The sequence below is a fragment of the Amblyomma americanum genome, chromosome 6, assembly GCF_052857255.1.
Source record: "Amblyomma americanum isolate KBUSLIRL-KWMA chromosome 6, ASM5285725v1, whole genome shotgun sequence".
Classification (NCBI taxonomy): Eukaryota; Metazoa; Arthropoda; class Arachnida; order Ixodida; family Ixodidae; genus Amblyomma; species Amblyomma americanum.
This window is the reverse complement of record NC_135502.1, coordinates 188,270,045-188,289,549: the sequence shown is the minus strand read 5'-3', so window position 1 is coordinate 188,289,549 and position 19,505 is coordinate 188,270,045.

Below are 19,505 nucleotides of genomic sequence, written 5' to 3'. Positions count from 1 at the left end.
CAACGGAGTTTGGTAACATATTCCATTCCTTAATGGCTCTCGGGAAAGAACTAAATTTAAAGCAATCATTTCTGACAGGCGGCATTGGGATGTACAAACTGTGACGATGGCGTGGTGTTTCCCCTGTTTTAATTTCAAAGTATTTTGTTTGATCGATTTTCAAGTAGTGGTTAGCGATCTGGAAAAGAAACTTGAGTCTGTCGCATTTGGTTCTAATGTCAAGTGTTTGCAAATCAGCAGATTTACACAAAGAAGTTGGAGAATCAGAATAACGATACCTATTAAATATAAACCTTGCTCCGAGACGCTGGATTCTTTCCAGCTTAGAACAGTTGGAAGCAGTGTACGGGTCCCAGACAACTTTTGCATATTCGAGGATAGGCCTAACTAGGCTTTTGAAAACCAGACTTTTGAAAACCACTCCTGTAATAGCCCGCCAAGGGCTGGCAGTATGAATAAATGAAATGAAATGAAAATTTATAGCATGTCAGCCAAATAGCACGCTACCGAACAAGCTGGCATAAAGACAGCGTTAAGGATCCGGAATCCCGTGCAACGCTCAGGTTCTTTCCCTTTTGTCACAAGAAGCCTCTCGGAAACTAAACATAGTGACAGAATTGCATTTTTTTGGAATTTTGCTTCAACTTGTGGCGAAACCGGTTGTTGTGTAAACCAAAGCTTTCGTCACTTTGCTTACACCAGGCTTAGATAGGGCCAAAAATCCGGGATCAAGTGCGATGCTCGCGTTCTTTCCCCTGCTGTCACAAGACACCCGTCGGAAACTAAACATCATGACAGTCAATTGACAGAATTGCTGTATTTAGAATTTTGCTTTACCTTCTGGCGAAACAGGTTGTGTAAACCAAAGCTTTCGTCACTTTCTTTACAGCAGGGAGAGACCTATCCCTGGTGTAACCAGCGTGACGTCAAAGTTGAAAAGACGCTGGGCAAAATCGCCAACCTTTTCTTCTAAACAGGCTTTGCAAGTGACGAGCACCTGCTGCTCATCCCTGTCAAAATGCACATGCTTTGCGAGCCAGACCAGAGAGGTGCGCCGGTGACGTATGCAGGGAAAGGTCTATTCAACGTTGACGTTTTCTGCCTCTGAAGACATCTAAGAAGGCAACTAGCCTTGGGTATTCTATGGCCCAATTGTTACCTCGTGCGAGGGCGACCGATTGCGGGAGGGAGGGGAAGAGGCTCTTGAAGGCGCATCAAATGTTGTCGTGAGTCACACGATGCATTTACTTGTCATCTACATTTTTCGTTTCTTGGAGTCGCTATGCAACAGTGTAAAACTTGGACTGAAATTTTAGTCTTGCTACAGTGTTTTGTAGACGTACATTTGCAGCTGCGCACTGTAGTGCACGCTGCAAGAGGTTGGCTTTTGGCCTCTGCCTTTTAGTGTTGCGTGTGTACCACGACTCAATTAGGAGTCTCTTTCAAGGGCCGGTTTCGTTCTGCCGAGAAACAGTGTTGTCGAAGTAAAGTTTGTAATTTTGTGGTTGGTGAAGTCTGGATTGCCAGTAGCTACGCTGCGCTCCCTCGACAAGTTCCGGACGTCGCTCTTGCGCTGATTCTATCTTTCAGCTTTTTGTTTCAACAGTGTTCGTCGTCGGGCACTTGTCACATGGAATGTCGCTGATTATGCCTTGAGCTCTTTCTCTCGGTGGGCAACCTTTGGGTCGAACGAGGAATATTTATATTATGAAAGAGGCACAGGCATAAAACTAGCACAATGCTTAGCCGAGTGCGCGGTTGGAGAGATATTTAATGGATAACAACACTCGTGTCTTGAAGAGCAAATCGTGCGCTCTTATATAAAAAAAAACGAAATACAAACACACACAAAAAACTGTTCCAATCCGTGCTACACCTGGACTACCACACCGCAATAATGCATGCGTAATGTGCCGTGTTTTGTACCAATGCGCAGACATCGAGCATTGTCAGTACAGTAACAATTATGAGTTTGTCTCGTTGCGCTTGCATTTCGTGTTCCCGCCCAGGACGCCGTCCGAGCGACGTAAACTTCAAGCGATACCTTGTTGAGTTGTCTGCTTCCTCTCTGGTCAAGAATCCAAGGGCGTGTTCAATGCTCGGGTTGAGTACATGCTGGGAACGCTACTCTATGAGATGAATGTTGCTTCTCAGCTCTCGGGCGCCGTTTGCCAAGGTGATCTCGGCGTTTCTTCACGCGACAGATGTCCCGGCCCGCTGTCGCTTCGTCGTGGCGTTTGTCGCGAAGGGCGAAAGTGCTTCACAAAATTCTCTGCGCCTCTTCGGACTACTCGAGCTACTTCGTCTGTTCCCATTGACGTTGCCAACTCCGCTTTTCTGTGGTGCCTAGGCCATCCCTTAGTATTTGTCTCTTGGCTCTGTTTTAGTTTTTTTTCGCATTGCTTTTCTACCATGAAGCAGTCGCTTTTTACCAATTTGCGTAGAGCGCTAATTATTCAAAGTATAAATGATTCCTACAGACATGCACTGGTGACATACGGTGATACCTGAGCTGTTTATAATGCAACACACATTTGTGGTTGCACACTTAATGGTTTCTAAACATAGTGAAATATGAAATTACTGGAGGTGTTTTTTTTCGGGAGCTTTCTTGCGGCCACAACAAGGTGTTAATCTCTAAATGCATGTCTATATATACACACCTGTCTAATATGCTCTTAGCCATAAATGAACAGTATAGCACAAAAACAAAATATATGACTTCATTGCATGGCCATAGTATAGGAAATGAGTTTCTCGTTTTTCTTCACTGTCTGGGTTTTGTTCATATACTTTTTTCTTGGTCGATGAGGCAGACAGCTCCTTCACGTATTCCTCAGTCGCTGTAACCCCAAAAAAGGTTAACAATGTTTCTCTTATATTCGTGTTTCTTGATTTTGAGATTATAGTTATTTTCTCAAGATTGAGGACAAAGGCATTCTTTGAAGCATGCATCCCGAGGTTTCCAGTGTAGTATCTGCTCAATTGGCCGCCTGACAGAGTGCAGATATGCAGACGCACACAACTTGTGCTTTCGGTGCACCAGCGTGCGTTCGTGCGTGCGTGCGTGTGCGTACGTGCACGTGAACTCAAGCGGCTATCACTGGGTCATGAGAATAGATGTGGAAGATTCGAGATATCAGAGAAACATGGATGGAATAAGCGCGCGTCTCAGCCGCCTGTGTCGAAGCGACAACGGCGGCTACGGGAAAAGCCAAATACCCATGTGTCCCCCTTCTCCCCCTACCATGGTCCTTCAGCTGGTTGCTGACACCATTTATTATTCGCCATTTTTTTTTGCTTTATTGCCGTGCTATTTGTTTCCGTCTTTTTATTTTGGTGCGTCTATGTCAGGACCTCTGTCAGGCGCGTCAGTTTTATACTAGTACGGTCGAATGTGGGCGAGTATTTCTCACTATATCAGCGGCTTTTCCTCCCCAAAATCCCAAATCTCTCGCGGCGCACAGAAGAAGCCAGCTGGTTGGCCCGAGGATTAAGTACGCTGTTTAGTTTTTGCAAAGATAAACTCATCCCCAGGACATGAAGTGGAGATGTGCTACTACTGGCGCATTTCGCGAGTGACTTTCAGAATTTGATCCTTTTAAAGACATTGGATCTATTAAAGAATTTAAAGACTATGTTTACCTTCGATGTTGACAGCCTTCATTTTATAGTTCATTAATAGTCTTTTCAAAGAACTCTATCACGGACATAATGTCCGCCTTGTCGCACAATCCACCTTAACGGACCGCGACCGATGCATCTTTTACGGCTTTTAAAAGAAAAACCTGTATACATTAGAAAAAAAAAGCACGCGCTATTTGTTGCAGCCAACACGATAATAATGAACGCCCTTCACGTCTGTAGCTTCACAGAGTTTGTAAAAAGGCACAAAACCAAGAAACAATTCAATATACACGCAAAACATTTTGAAAAGAGTATGATACAAGCAAGAGCGTAAGTTCAGCTCCTCATAACGAGATGTAGCATTTTATATTGAGATGCTTACCCATGTATTCTCTCTAGTGAGGCTCTCTGTTTAGTTCTTTTTTTTGTTCTAAGTTTTCAAGAGTGAGTTAAGAACGAATTCTTCTCACAAGCGAGACACTGTTCTAAAATCGGGTCGCAAACACTCACTGATGGCAGTGAATTGACAAGGAATCACCGTTCAGTCTTCATTTCTTTGTTATGATGTCGCCGCCGGCAAGTAATGCAGAAAACAGTTTTATCATTTTTGCAGGAGCATAATAGTATGAATACGAGCATGCAGATACTCAGAGAGTAGATCTGTTTCAAAATCTCGAATATAATACGGGCGGCGACTCTTTTAAGGCGAAAGCTTTTAATGGTTCATACTCGTTATGTCCGTCAGTCCATGACACACAACTCGCTAAGAGAAAAACTTTGTGCGCGATGGGATTCGAACCACCATCCTTTCGTTCCGCAGCTGAGCGTGCTAACGACTACGCTACTTCCAAACAACGCATACGTAGTTCTCCTTGTCTTGGACGCTGGAGAGTGTTTGCAAAAAGACGTCGAATCAGATTGATGCCTCCCAAATAGCCTCCAGTGTCTCCAGTATTAAAGATTCACAAACAATTGTGTACTCAACATCTTAACCACACATCAGTGACACAAACAGCAACACCACGCCAAAGGCTTTCCCCTCACCGCCCTTTAGGTCAACAAAGTGCCCCTGAATTTTTTGTTTTCTCATTCTAACGTAATAATTGTTTGGAGCCTGAGACAGCGATCCAAACAAGCTACATCTGCGCAGATAAGATGCATATTAAACTCCGCGTGTTCTGTATAGCAACGTTGTGTTAATTTTAATCAGATTAAGGTGTTGCATGTCCCAATTTTATCCAGAGATTCTCTTCTGAAACTATCCTGCAAATATACAAACTGTATGCCGTGGGAGACCGAAACAGGCAACCATACAGGAATGTAAAGTCGGCACGCGACGCATGGCGTTGTGGCGCTCCTAATATTGTCGCAACACTGAAGTCAGTGTTCTGAATTACTGTCCGGCCTGTATAGGATGTACAGGAGATGTAGTACACAAAACATGGTGAGGACTTCGATAATCCTAACAAAAAGGAATCACCAAGGGCAAGGCATAGAGGCAGGAGGGTGGGCTATTGGTCTAGGATGAGTAGCCCGCTAAGTAATCAAGTCGAGCAGCAAAATTAATCGTTCGTCTTTTTTTTTCGTTACCGTTTTTCATGTTCGTCATTTTGTTCCCTTTTTGGTATGAGCGCCTGTATACCCGTCTGAAAGGTCTCGCTTTCGTATCTTTTTTTCTTTCCATCCTGTCATCGTTACAGTAGCTTTCCGCGGTCTAATTGGGTTAGCAGCATTCAAAATAAAAGAAATCGTATTACACCGGTAAATCGTTCTTCTCCGCCGTTTGTTAATTTTCCACAGAATCATTCCTTCCGATAGAAATTGGCACTGGCTTTTCTAACGACATTTTAGGTCAGACCAGTTGTGTCAGTGTTCGCTTCGGTGAAGAAAATTGCCGATAGATCGTTATGCAAGCCTGCTGCGCTCCTGTGCCGTTTAAGTTTGAGGTACGGCTGAAAGTGCCTTCGAGACAGCTTCTATGTGCATTACGGTGATAGTTGCTTTATCAAAGTACGTATTTCATCAGCTAAACAAACCAGTGTCTGGATTTTACTCAAAGCAGATAACCGCTAAATCGGAATACGTCGTGTAATATATTCAGGCTACAGATGGGCAGTGCTGCCCCCACTGCCAGTGGGGGGGCAGCAAACAGAAACCACGCGCACCTGTTTGCTTGCAACGCAGGCACGCACGAAAAAAAAAAAAAAGACTGACAGCAGCAACGACTAGGCATCAAGTATTTTTTTTTCCCATGCAAACGGAGCAGGCATGACCAAATATCGGTTATACAGCCACTATTGCGAAATATAGGAGGTGCGCTTCGTTTTCCATTGTTTGCTATTTCCGCTTTTTTTTTCTTGCGCGGTGGGGGGTCGCGTGATGCAGAATGGGGCAGTCTTCGCGTTGCTTGGTTGTTTACGTGTGCGCCTTGATGCGGTCGTTTTGGCTACCTTGCTGGCGGCGCGGCAGCCCTCCGAGAGGGCTCAGTAGTGCTAGCGAGCCGGCGCTTGCGGAGGCGGACTCTCATTGGTCGAGGCGCCGCAGCGAATGGCGGCTTCGCGCTGCCAGCACCACAGGCCGCTTGCGGTGTTCCCCTGCATAAAGGAGGCAGTTACCGGGCTGCGCCTCCCCCCTTCTCTTCCCCCCCCCCCCCCCCCGTATGAAAGTTTCATAATAACCACTTTAGTAACAACATCATTCCCCGTTCTCGCCTCGGAGTGTACACTTCGTCGTCGGCAGCATCATGTCTGGTCGCGGAAAAGGTGGCAAGGGCAGCGCTAATCTCGTCGCGCCTCCGATTCTGCAGCTTAAAAGTAGAGTCAGACTCTTGCGAAAGGCAACCAAGTTGAACAATCATGCATGAAATTAAGCACAGCACCTTGGACGAGGCGCGTTTAGGTTGCTGATACGCATATGTGACCCACTTGAACTTAAGATTTGCTTTTTATTTGTGGCTAAATGCGCGAAACACCACACGCTACAGTGGCACTAGCGGAAAACTAGCTCCTCCTCCTCCTCACCATGCCGGACCGACTCTGAATTTTTCTGCGGCTTGTAATGATTGATGTATTTTTAATTTTGGTAGCTAAGAAATGCTGAAGCTATAGCTTATGCTTGCATCGCGGTGTTTATCACTGAGCATTTTCGTTACCTATACGCTAGCTCGGAACAGCCTTAATGCGCCACGGAGAATTTGGTCATGATAGCGAAAACGTTCAAAAACGCGCTGTGGCGCGAACAGAATATCTTCGCCCGGCGCTTCTTTAGACCACGCAGCCATCGGCGCAGCCGTCCGCACCGCGTGTTAAATAACCAGCTTCTCGCGCTGTGCTTCGCGAACTGTGGTCTTTATGCCGTCTCATCCGTGCGCGATACAGAGTCGGCGAAGTAGAAGCACCGTAAGACAATTGCCGTTCGGCGGCCAGACTAGCAGCGGTACGTGGTTTGTAGCGTACTAACTACTATGGTTTGATCATAGAAGGTCATTGGAATCTGAACCTGGCAACGTTTAACGCTAGAACTTTAGCTAGTGAGGCTAGCCTAGCAGTGCTGTTTGAGGAACTAGCGGGAATTAAATGGGATGTGATAGGGCTTAGTGAAGTTAGGAGGACAGGTGAGGCGTATACAGCACTAAAGGAGGGACACATACTGTGCTATCGCGGGTTAGAGGATAGAAGAGAACTAGGTGTGGGATTCCTCATTAATAAGGATATAGCTGGCAACGCAGAGGAGTTCTACAGTATTAACGAGAGGGTAGCAGCTATAGTAATTAGGCTGAATAGGAGGTACAAGCTGAAAGTGGTGCAGGCCTACGCACCCACATCCAGCCATGATGACCAGATCGTTGAAAGTTTCTATGAGGACGTAGAATCGGCAATGAATAAAGTAAAATCGCAGTACACTGTACTGATGGGCGACTTCAATGCGAAGGTGGGCGAGAAGCAGGCTGATGACCACGCGGTAGGTGACTATGGAATAGGCTCTAGAAATAGCAGGGGAGAGTTATTAGTTGAATTCGCTGATAGAAATAATTTACGGATCATGAATACCTTCTTCCGCAAACGAGAAAACAGGAAGTGGACCTGGAAGAGCCCCAATGGTGAGATTAAAAATGAAATCGACTTCATACTATGCGCTAAACCTGACATCATTCAGGATGTGGCCGTCCTCGGAAAGGTGCGTTGTAGCGACCACAGAATGGTAAGGTCTAGAATTAGCTTAGACTTGAAGAGGGAACGGAAGAAGCTAGTGAAGAAGAAGACCATTAACGAGTTAGCCGTAAGAGGGAAAGCACAGGAGTTTAGGATAGCGCTGCAAAACAGATATTCGGCTTTAACTGAGGAAGATGATCTTGATGTTCATTCAATGCACGATAATCTGACATCAATAATTACGGAGGGCGCAGTAGAAGTAGACGGTAGGACAGTTCGAAAAGATACCGGGAAGCTATCTCAGGTGACGAAAGATCTGATTAAGAAGCGCCAAAACATGAGGGCATCTAACCCTACCGATAGAATAGAACTAATGGAGCTATCAAAGTTAATAAATAAGCGCAAAGTAGCCGACATAAGGAAGTTTAATATGGAGAGAATCGAGCATGCTATAAAGAACCGACGTAGCCTAAAAACAGTGAAGAGGAAACTAGGCATAGGTAAAAACCAGATGTATGCATTAAGAGACAAGCAGGGAAATGTCATTAGCAACATGGATAAGATAGTTAACGTAGCCGAAGAGTTCTACACAGACCTGTACAGTAGCCAATGTAATCAGAGCGTTAATGAGAAAGACAGCAGTGCACAGCAATGCGTCATCCCGCCAGTAACGAAAGATGAAGTAAAGAAAGCCTTAGAAGCAATGAAAAGGGGAAAAGCAGCTGGGGAGGATCAGGTAACAGCAGATCTGTTGAAGGATGGAGGGGACATCGTGCTAGAAAAACTAGCCACCCTGTATACGCAATGCCTTATGACCTCGACTGTACCAGAAGCTTGGTAGAATGCAAACATTATCTTAATTCATAAGAAGGGAGACGCCAAGGACTTGAAAAATTACAGGCCGATCAGCTTACTATCCGTTGCCTACAAAGTATTTACTAAGGTAATCGCTAATAGAGTCAGGGCAACGTTAGACTTTAATCAACCAAATGATCAGGCAGGCTTTCGTAAAGGATATTCCACAATATATCATATTCACACTATCAATCAGGTGATAGAAAAATGCGCAGAATATAACCAACCTCTATATATAGCTTTCATTCATTACGAGAAAGCATTCGACTCAGTGGAAACCTCAGCAGTCATACAGGCATTGCGTAATCAGGGGGTAGAAGAGCCTTATGTCAAAATACTGGAAGATATATATAGCAACTGCACAGCTACTATAGTCCTCCATAAAGTCAGCAATAAAATTCCAACAAGGAAGGGCGTCAGGCAAGGAGACAGGATCTCGCCAATGCTGTTCACCGCATGTTTACAGGAGGTATTTCGGGGCCTGAATTGGGAACAGTTGGGAATAAGAATAAACGAAGAATACCTAAATAATCTGCGATTTGCTGATGACATTGCCTTGCTGAGTCACTCAGGAGGTGAACTGCAAATCATGATCAATGAGTTAGACAGGAAGAGCAGATCGATGGGTCTAAAAATTAACATGCAGAAAACCAAGGTGATGTTCAACAGCCTAGCAAGGGAACAACAGTTCACAATTGGCAGGGAGAGCCTAGAAATTGTGACGGAATACGTCTACTTAAGGCAGGTAGTGACAGCTGATCCGGATCATGAGAGGGAGATAACTAGAAATATAAGAATGGGGTGGAGCGCATATGGCAAATTCTCGCAGATCATGAGTGGCAGTTTACCAATTTCCCTCAAGAGGAAAGTGTACTACAGCATAATCTTACCTGTACTCACCTACGGGGCAGAAACGTGGAGGCTAACGAAAAGAGTTCAGCTTAAGTTAAGGACAACGCAGCGAGCCATGGAAAGAAAAATGATAGGTGTAACGTTAAGAGATCGGAAGCGGGCAGAGTGGGTGAGGGAACAAACGCGGGTTAATGACATCCTAGTCGAAATCAAGAGAAAGAAATGGGCTTGGGCAGGGCATGTAATGCGAAGGCAAGATAACCGCTGGTCCTTAAGGGTAACGGAGTGGATTCCAAGCGAAAGTAAGCGTAGCAGGGGGCGGCAGAAGGTTAGGTGGGCGGATGAGATAAAGAAGTTTGCAGGCAAAGGGTGGATGCAGCTGGCAAAGGATAGGGTTAATTGGAGAGACTTGGGAGAGGCCTTTGCCCTGCAGTGGGTGTAGTAAGGCTGATGATGATGATGATGATGAACTACTATGGTCAGAAGTACACTGGAGCAGAGGCAGAACTTTCCCAGCATTGTTATCCACCGCGGCCAGACGGGAGAGTGTACTCAAACACCTGTACTTCTACCATCAGCTGGCCCTTCGCCTTTTCTCCTTTGAGAGCATCTGATAAACGAAGCTGTCGGAAAAAGAGAGCAAAAAAAGATAATGTGTCTGCTGTTCCTGCCCATTGTACATGACCTAGATTGCGAGCATTCTGTTAAGCGGCGGCGCTGCATGCCGCTTAGCAAAATCCTGTTCTTGGAGGTGATACTGCGCATGAAGAATAGCTAGATTTTGGGCTTTTACCCACGGTTACTCGGGTGCTGAGAAAATTGGTCCTGAGGTGTCTTTCTATCCTTTCATAGTGGCTAAAGTGGCACACGGAGACTGGAGAACTCGGGAGCTATAAAGGCATATAAGATGTGGGAATACACATGAATCCTCTATGCCCTACGTTAAGCGCGCCGTTCGGGAGGTTTGCGAGGGAGGGCACTCCGCTGCCCCCGCTTCCTTTCGGGCCACGCGGCGACGCCGCCGTGAAGACTTTCCCTCTTCTCCTTCTTACAACGAAGAGACCTCCCAGTGACAACACCTGGTCCCAGGGATATCCGAATCATATCCTCATATCCCAACTCATTTGCGTACTTCCGCTGGATGTCCGTGGGAAGTCCTCCTTTTAGATGTCCTGACGTGTTATCTCATGGATATCCCATTCGGGTTATAATGTGGACGCTTACTTGATATTCATTCCTACTGTAATTTTGTGCAAAGCTTTGTAAGAGCTGCTCTCGCAGTAGCTTTCTTTGCATCGATATATGTTCACTTTTCACATCAGGCGCCTTTTACAGGGATGCATAACTCTCAAATAACCTGCATAAATATTATCGCCTCGCCAGAAATATAATAAACACTGCGGCCTTCAGGAGAATGTTCGAGTCGTTTCTTCGCTTTTCAATCAATCTGGCATCTAAACACGACCTCATGTTCAGCACGTGTGCAACGCATTTTATTTATAGGTTCTTCCTAGAACTTTCATGTCTGCCGCCCTACCATGTCCGCAGTGGATAATAAATTAAAGAAATCAAATTAAAAAAAAACATTCGACATAAATTTAGAAAAAATGCGTTTCATCATTTATGCCTCCGTTGAAACAAATAATAAAGGATTCACATATGAAGCCTTTCACGCGCTGCGGTCCTGCCGTGTACCGTTTTGTTCCTTTCGACAGCGCGGGCAGTTGGCGCGGCCAGCGTGTGTTTTGGCGCGTTTGGCGTTTGACACGCTTGTCTTTGTCTGCATTGTCTGTGCGCGCCGTGCGGTCTGTCACCGATTGCAACACGCGTTGGAGCGACCGGCACTGGTTGGCCATGAGCACGACGTTCAAAGAAACGTAAGTCATTTTTCACATCTTGTTCATACGCCTCCTTTGAACGAAGGGCCTAAGGTAGCCATGGAGCCGTTATTTAGTCTTAGTCCAGTATGGCGTGTGGTATTCGTCCCAAAGGAGCATGACTGTATGCATGCGTTGTTTAGCTGCATAAGATCAACGCGGCACCGCGACTCGCTATGCATGGCGTTTTATTTCTGGAGTTCCCGCGCAAACTCACCTGCGGCGAAGAACGCTGGGCGGAAGCCAAAATGGCCAATTATGTTGACGCGCGGCAAGTGTTTGAATTTCTTTGTTATGTCCGTTTTCATGGAACTGTGGCGCCAGATATGACAGTGTATAATCGTAAACTTTGTACCGAGCACAATTAAGATAAATGCCGCTCGGTTGCTGCACTGCAAAAATATGTGGAATGTGCCAATTTTTCGAGCGCTTAAAACATACTGGACCACTGCAGTTGACTTTTTTTTGCAAACACTTCCTGGTGAATCTCAACTTGCACGAGCTACCAACTGGGACAGAGAAAGCTTTCACTTTTCGAAAACTGATATTTTTTTATACATTTTTCTGATGTGAAAGCCACCTCCTCTTTAAGAGCAACCTTGATTGATACGCAGGACACGACACGGGTCAGTCTGGACGTTCATTTCGGCGTCGCGTTAGAGGCGCTGTAGATGTCAGCTTCGAAGCTGCGTCGCCATTGCAGCTGTTGTGCACGAGCTTGCAGGCGCCGTGCGAAGCAGAAATTGATTCCGACCACTCAGATGGAGGACCTGAGTTATGTGATTCTTTCTCAGACTTTTTGCCGTCCTCAGCGCACGTTTCAGTGGCGTGCACGCCCCAGCATGAACTCGATGCATATTTATCGCCTGGTGCTCATCAACGCGCTCGTGTGCCGCTGGCGGTGATGTTTGAGTGTGTCGTAAGTGACAGGAAAACAGGGTGCCTTAAAGACCGTTTGAAGTCTTGGGCAGTTAAATTCAACACTTCACACCGCTGCCTCACAGCGCTTCTGGAAGACCTCCGAAATTCATCTCCAGCTGATCTTACTCAACTGCCCAGGTCTGCTGTGTCGTTTATAGGAACGCCCAGGCGAATTGAAGGAATAGTCAGTATTGGAAACGGACAGTACTACCATTTTGGTCTCGTGGCTGGCCTACAACATGCTTTGAGGGAATCATGCACCATACCTCAACTTCTAGAACGCAGTGTTAACATAGACGGCTTGCCTCTTACTAAGAGCACCAAGGCGCAGTTTTGGTCCATACTGGTTCATTTGAAAAACGATGAAAGTTGTGAGCGTTTTTTCATTGGTGTTTACTTTGAGCACAGTAAACCTGCAAGCAGCAACGAGTTCTTGAAGGAGTTTGTTTCAGTACTAAGTGAAGCATGAGAAGGAGGAGTATTTTTGAGGGGAAGAGTCGTCGAAGTACATATCCTGGCTCTAGTTTGTGATGCCGCTGCCTGTGCATTTGTGCTCTCAGTAAAAGCACACAGTGGATACAGCAGCTGTACAAAGTGTGTAACAGAGGGCAGGTTTGTTAATGGCCGAATGTGCTTCCCAGACCTGAATGCGGCCCCTAGAACAGATGTAAGCTTTAGAGAGCACAGGGATGAGGGCCACCATATTGACCATAAGCTGCTGCGGCTCTGGTTTCAAGGTCAATATGAATTCAGAATGGCCTCTCACGTAAAGGATGATATTTCTCAAAGAATATAAATCCTTGCAGCTTGTATTCCATGCGAGCTTAACCGCAGACCAAGGCCACTGAGTGAGCTAGACACGTGGAAGGCAACAGAGTTTCGGCTCCTTTTGCTTTACCTGGGGCCTGCAGCTTTTTAAGACCTTGTACGAAGTGATTTGCATAGGAACTTTATGGTTTTACATTGTGCAGTTACAATCCTTGCTTCCCCCAGATTGTGTGTGCAGTTTGTAGACTACGGTGAACAGTTGCTTCCGCACTTTGTGAACACCTAAAGGACATATACGGGATTGATTTTGGGTCGCATGATGTCCATTGTTTTATGAACCTTGCAGAAGATGTTAGAAACTTGGGGCATCCAAACAGTTGGAGTGCCTTCCCGTTTGAGAATTTTAAACAGAAGATAGAAACTTGGGGAATCTAGACAGTTGGAGTGCCTTCCCGTTTGAGACTTTTAAGGGGAAGATGTTAGAAACTTGGGGCATCTAGAGAGTTTGAGTGTCTTCCCGTTTGAGAATTTTATGCAGCGATTAAAGAGGCTTAACCGTAAGCTCTGTAAGGCACTAGAGAAGCTCTGCAGGAGAGTTAGTGAGGAGAGGGCTTCATCGAGTAGTGCACCGGCGGGAAGGAATCAGATGGACCCAACATTGCTTTTACTTCATGGTGATGGTCTCTTAAAAGATCATTTGTAGGACCAACAGAACCGTAAGCTTGTAACACACAAATGTTTCATTTTTGGCATGCCCTATACACACGTATCTCCTGTTGGATGGAACAGTGACTGATGTTGTGAACATTGTTGTGGAGTATCACTCTTGAGATGTGCTTCTTGTTGGTCATAAGTTTTCTGTTAAACTTGACCTTTATGGCTACCCTTGCTTGTCATAACTTCACAGTGTGTTCTTTGTCTCTAACCCCTCTCCTCTTCATGTGTGGCCATTTTCTGAAGTATTGTGCAAGTGTGTGAAGCTTCCATTTGGCAATGGTTTTGCCATTTTTGCTCTTTTACATGTTAAATAATGTTGCCCTGGTGTTTCATTTATAATTGGATTTTGCTTTTCTGGATATGCCTTTTTTGAGAGAAAAGTCAGTGAAGCCATGTTTAGTACTATGGGCAAATCTCTGCTGGCAGTGCAGCTTGTAAATAGGGTTTAGACTTTTCTCTTTCTATGAAAATTTGGTGGACTTTATTTCATATTTGTTCTACACCTCGTTTTTTTCAGCCAATATTATTTCCTAGGGATACCTTGCTGTTTTTTTCACTAATATAATGTGTTATTCTAACAGATACTTGGAGTATATCTCGGCATATCTGCAAGTACGTACAGTTGCTATACCAATAATTAGTGTACCTACGGTTGTTTTACTCTAAACTACGTTTGTAAAAGGATTTCCTATTTTCATTAAGAAAAAGAGAACTGAAACTAAAACTGAAACTAAATGATTGGGTTGCTGGACTGCAATCAAATTAGTTTAAAAAAAACAGTTGCTGCATTATGATTGTTTTGTTGCACGGAGTTGAGCAAGCGGGCAGGGAAAGATGTGTGAAGTCAGCAAAGGCTACATGAATGTTTGTAACGTCATTTTGGCAACGATAACCAATAGTTCTTCCCTTTAGCCGAAGCGAGGTTCTGTTTCTTGTTATAGCTAAATATACCACCGTACAATATTTTCTTTTGCGGTTGCTTGTACGTTGCATTTACACATCCTGCTCCATATTGCATTCATTTCATTGGTTCAGAAAGGTAACAGTCTTTTCATGTGGATGACTGCTATGAGACTACTATGCATCTTTAATTATCAGTGTAATGTCTTCCGCTTGACACTGAGGGCATATCATTTGTAAAGAGGTGAATCATGAAATTTTCATTAATGTTTATTATTTTCTTCGTCAAAGGCGGAGATTTCGCCATTGTCAAGTTTCCTGAAGACGGAGATGCTGTTGCTGTAGTACGACGCAGCTGGATACGTGGTGGAATGTGTATGTGGCCCCAAAAAGATAAAAATGTGCAAGAGATGGTCAGAAGCTGCATTGAGCCAGGTTCAGGATGGATTCAAACCACATGTGTGGTTGTTGGTATGTATAGTAAGTTGTGCATTTTTATAAAGAAAACTTGTACCAGTTTGTTCAGCATTCACTATTATGATCGGTATTCTAAAAGGTTTGCTTTTTATAGATAATTATATCGTATATTCTTCAAGATAATTTTAAAGAAGCAAGAACTGAGCTCTCCAAAGCAGAGCTCACATCGAACTTAGATACAGACCCTGACGAGCCAAGGAAGAGGAACAAAAAGCAGCAGTTCGATAGGAGCTCAGATGAGTCTGTTGAGCCATACAGACTTCCAACGCTACCAACACCTCCCAGAATGCGTTTTGCAGCCTGTGAATTGCTAAATGGTAATGACCTGCATTTTTTGTGGATTTAAGGCAATTAAAAAAATGTAAAAATGTAGTAATAAATGCTTACACACATTATATTATTGCGTGAACCTTTGCATACCAGCTGTTCCACTAAGTTGAACCAAGGTTTTAAAAAGGACGTGTCATAGGTGAGAACAACCAACGGAAAATTGTTCTCATTTTTGTTTCATGAATATAAAGTTAGGGATCACATTAAGAATCATAGCGTTGAAATATTTTTTTAACAAGGTACCCATTACTCGTCTAATTGCAGCATACAAAAACAGTTGTTTGACAGTGGCATTGGCAGCCGCAGTGCATTTCGTGGACATTATTTTAAGACAAGAAAAGACCTGCTTCAATGTTACCGGGTTGGAAACATCCTAGATCGCTGTTTCTCAGAGTGATTTACATTTTTGTGACTCTCTATTCCTGAACCAAGTAATTAAAGTAAATTTCTTAAGCAACTACTTTTTCAAAACCAGAAGTACTGCAGACTAGGTCACTACTCAACATTGCCGAGTTGGGTTGTTGCCTAGGACATTCCTCTAAAGCCATGGCATTCAAAAGCATAAACAGTGGAGTGTGTCATGGGGAAAGTGTGACGAAGAGGGTGAAAGAAACAGGAGAGAAATTGGTCCAATAGTGGACGGCTGCCATGAAGTTTCAACCGCCTGGGGTTGTTTAATGTGCACTGACATTGCACAGTACACGAGGATCAGTAGCTGAGAGCCACATCCATGAGCCACTGCACCAGGCAAAGTTTGTTTCATTTCGTGAATAATAAATTCATGGTCTGAAATTGAGCTCCTGTTTAATATTGTGCAACATTTACTTGCTCAGATTCAGAAGAGGTCTCTTCCTTGCCGTGCCCGTGCCTCGGCAATCATGTGAGTGTGTTGTTTTGCCACTCTGTCTTTTCGTTTCATATTCACTTGTGGGCAACTGTATCCTGAGTAGATGGGATTTAAAGGATGCTTTGCTAGATACACCGAGGCCCGCAAATTCACCTGTATGCCAACGAATCTGCTAAATAACATTACTTTGCCTTGGTACCACACTAGCTGAACACTTCATTTGCTTTGGTTTGCATCTAGGGCCATTCAATTTCAAATTGTACTGAAATGCTGTAATGTCTTTCATTAGACGTTTTTCTTCATGGCCTAAACTTTCAACCATACAACATTTTGAAACGTTTTGAATAAACTACTTTGGTAATAGATTCACTAACAAATCGTTTTCAAAGTGTAGTACATTGTTGCAACCAATGTCACTTCAAGAAAAACATGCGTATTGGCAAAAAAATGGTTTTTCTCTAAAAATATTTGAGCTGTAAGTACGCAATTCTAACGTTATTATAAGGCCAGCCCTTGATTCAACCAATATATTATATTTCGGCAGTCTGTAACCATTACTTGCATGACGTCAGGCGTATTGAAAGCAGGGAAAACGAGTTTACTTGATGTATCGTTAATATGCTAGCAACTTTTCATCTTTTAAATGCAACTTGTTTAGTAGCACCATCGCATCAGTCAATAAAGCAGCAGTAGGTCATTTTTGTTTGTGACTACCCCGTTTCTGGCATTTCATTCTCGATCACAGGTTACAATAACCTGCATAGGATTGACCACAATTTGCTTGCATTGAGTCTTAAAACCATGCACATGTATTCTTGCCATAATTTGCTCACAGCCATTAAATGTATTTTCTCACGTTGCTGCTACATGACCTCTGACATATAAGATCGTGTTTGGTGTGTATATTACTATATGTAATCTCCGATGCAACTATTCATTTCGCCTTCTTTTTTTCAACTGCTGCACTGAGCCATGCTAGGTGCTTTATTTTGCATAAATTAAAACTGCAGTCTATTTTCACTTTTGTTAAGTATACGGAGTTGACCAACATAGAGCAAAAGATCGACGGCCTTCTGTGCGCAGGTAAAGCAGCCAAAGTAGCAACGTTTAGCAAAAACAAGAAAGGGTCCAGTGAACCAGATTTCAGCAGCTACCGGTACTAACGTTTAATTTTCATTTAGTGAACCTTCGTTGCACTGTGTTCGAAGCCTAAATGCCATTGAAACTACTGTGCTTTGTGGCAGTTAATAGCCTCTTCCGGGGCTTTGGTTAGGAGGGTAAGCCATCCGAAGTGCACCTCCTTAGGTCAACATGAACACATTTCTTATGCAACAAACTGCAGGCAGCAAGGCCTCTCCTGGTCACTGCACCACTCCTGCTGGGTGATCGCACCACAGCACCCAGAGCAATGAGGTTTGTACTGCTAATTACAGCATAGTGCCGTATATAGCAGTTGCAAAGCCAGAGGTGTAAATCAGTGGGCTACTATAGAGAGAAATGAAGCACTTTTGCTGAATATAAGAGTGTTTAATAATTAACACGCAGAATGCATGTTAGCATTCAATAGACTGCATGTGTTACTGTTTAGGAACTGCGTTAACTTATATTGTTTGTAGTTTCTTTAACCTCTATCTTTAAGTGCATGTGCACATAGCACTGCAGACAAACCTTCCATTCTTTCACACATGACATAAATCCCTTGTTTTGATTGCATGTGTTTTCTGTGCAAGTGAAACTTGCTTTATCATGTGCTTAAATTTTTAGAACTTTTTTTAGTGCTTTACTGACATCAGTTCTGTGTAGCTATAAAAAGAAAGCTGCTTCTTTCACTGATTTCCATAGGTGCGCTCTTAATTCCACGAACTACCTGTTAATTCCACGAGCTGTCTCCAAATTCCACGAGCTGTCTCCTAACGATCTCACTACTCTTAACATATGGGAAAACATCCCTAATCTCTGCGGCTGTTAAGCTTGCTTTTCGTTCGATTCCAGATTTTTTTTTTTGCTCTGCAAGGCCATAAACATTATTATTATTGCTTGCAATCATCTTTGCATGTATGTTGGGGTGACTGTGCAGATGAGGCATTTTTTCCTCTGTTTGTAGGCTGCTAAAGAATCTATGAGAGGGAAGGACATGACACCAGCACCACAATGTGACCAAAGTAAGTATTGCAAGCTCATTTGATTTGAATGCCAGCATATTAGTTAAGTCTTATTTCACTGCGTTCAAAATAAAATTTATGTAACAATATTGCATTTCAAAAGGTGGTATTTATGAATATCAACGAAGACTGCATTACAAGTGCTTGACAAGCATTGCAAGATCTTTGCACACATATTCAGGATAATTTAAATTTTTATTTTGAAGCTTTTTCTGTTCAATATTAATGTGTTGTTGCAATATCTAGGTGCACTAGAGCCAGAGGTCCTAAGACTGCTTCATAGAATCCGGTACCGGCAGCTTGGACATTCGTCACAATTGAAGTTCCTGACATCCTGGGTGAGATCATGGATGAATAATCTGGAGGATGATGTAGATGACATCAAAGTGCCGCAAAACATAGACGCATTTTTGGAATTTGATGATTCGCTGAAAGGCTCGGCATCCATGAAAAAGCAACCGGTAACTACAGTTTCTTAGTGGCAACATGACTCCGCATGCCGTGTGCAAAAGGCAGATCGGAGCATTTATGCTTGTGTGGTGCTTGCTTTCAAAAGGTGTTCATGCCAGGTCACATCTGTACAACTCTTAATGCTACTGCTTATTGAGGGAGTGTTTGAGGAGAGCATCTAACTGGTTGACAAATATTTCTTCGAAAGCTACTTAGGGAGACAACTTGGCTTTGTCCTCAGTGCTACTTGCTGCGCTGCGTCTGTGGCTGGAAGCGGCACAAAACGTTTATGAGGAGGGCATATAGAGCGCTTGTATTTTGCACTGCCCTTGTTGGCGTTCACTTCCTACATGATCATGCACAGCTGATTTCTTTGCCTGGGTGACCACACCATGTATGCCGGCTGTAGCTTGTGTATCATGCAAACGTTATTGTTGTTAGCTAGGGAACACCGTTATACATGCTGCCAAGATGCTCTTGGGAGGCTTTGTGCACATCTGGATGAGATTCAAGTACTAAAATAAGTACAAAGTGCCAAAATAAGAGTGGACTAGGCAGCAGCACATCGAGC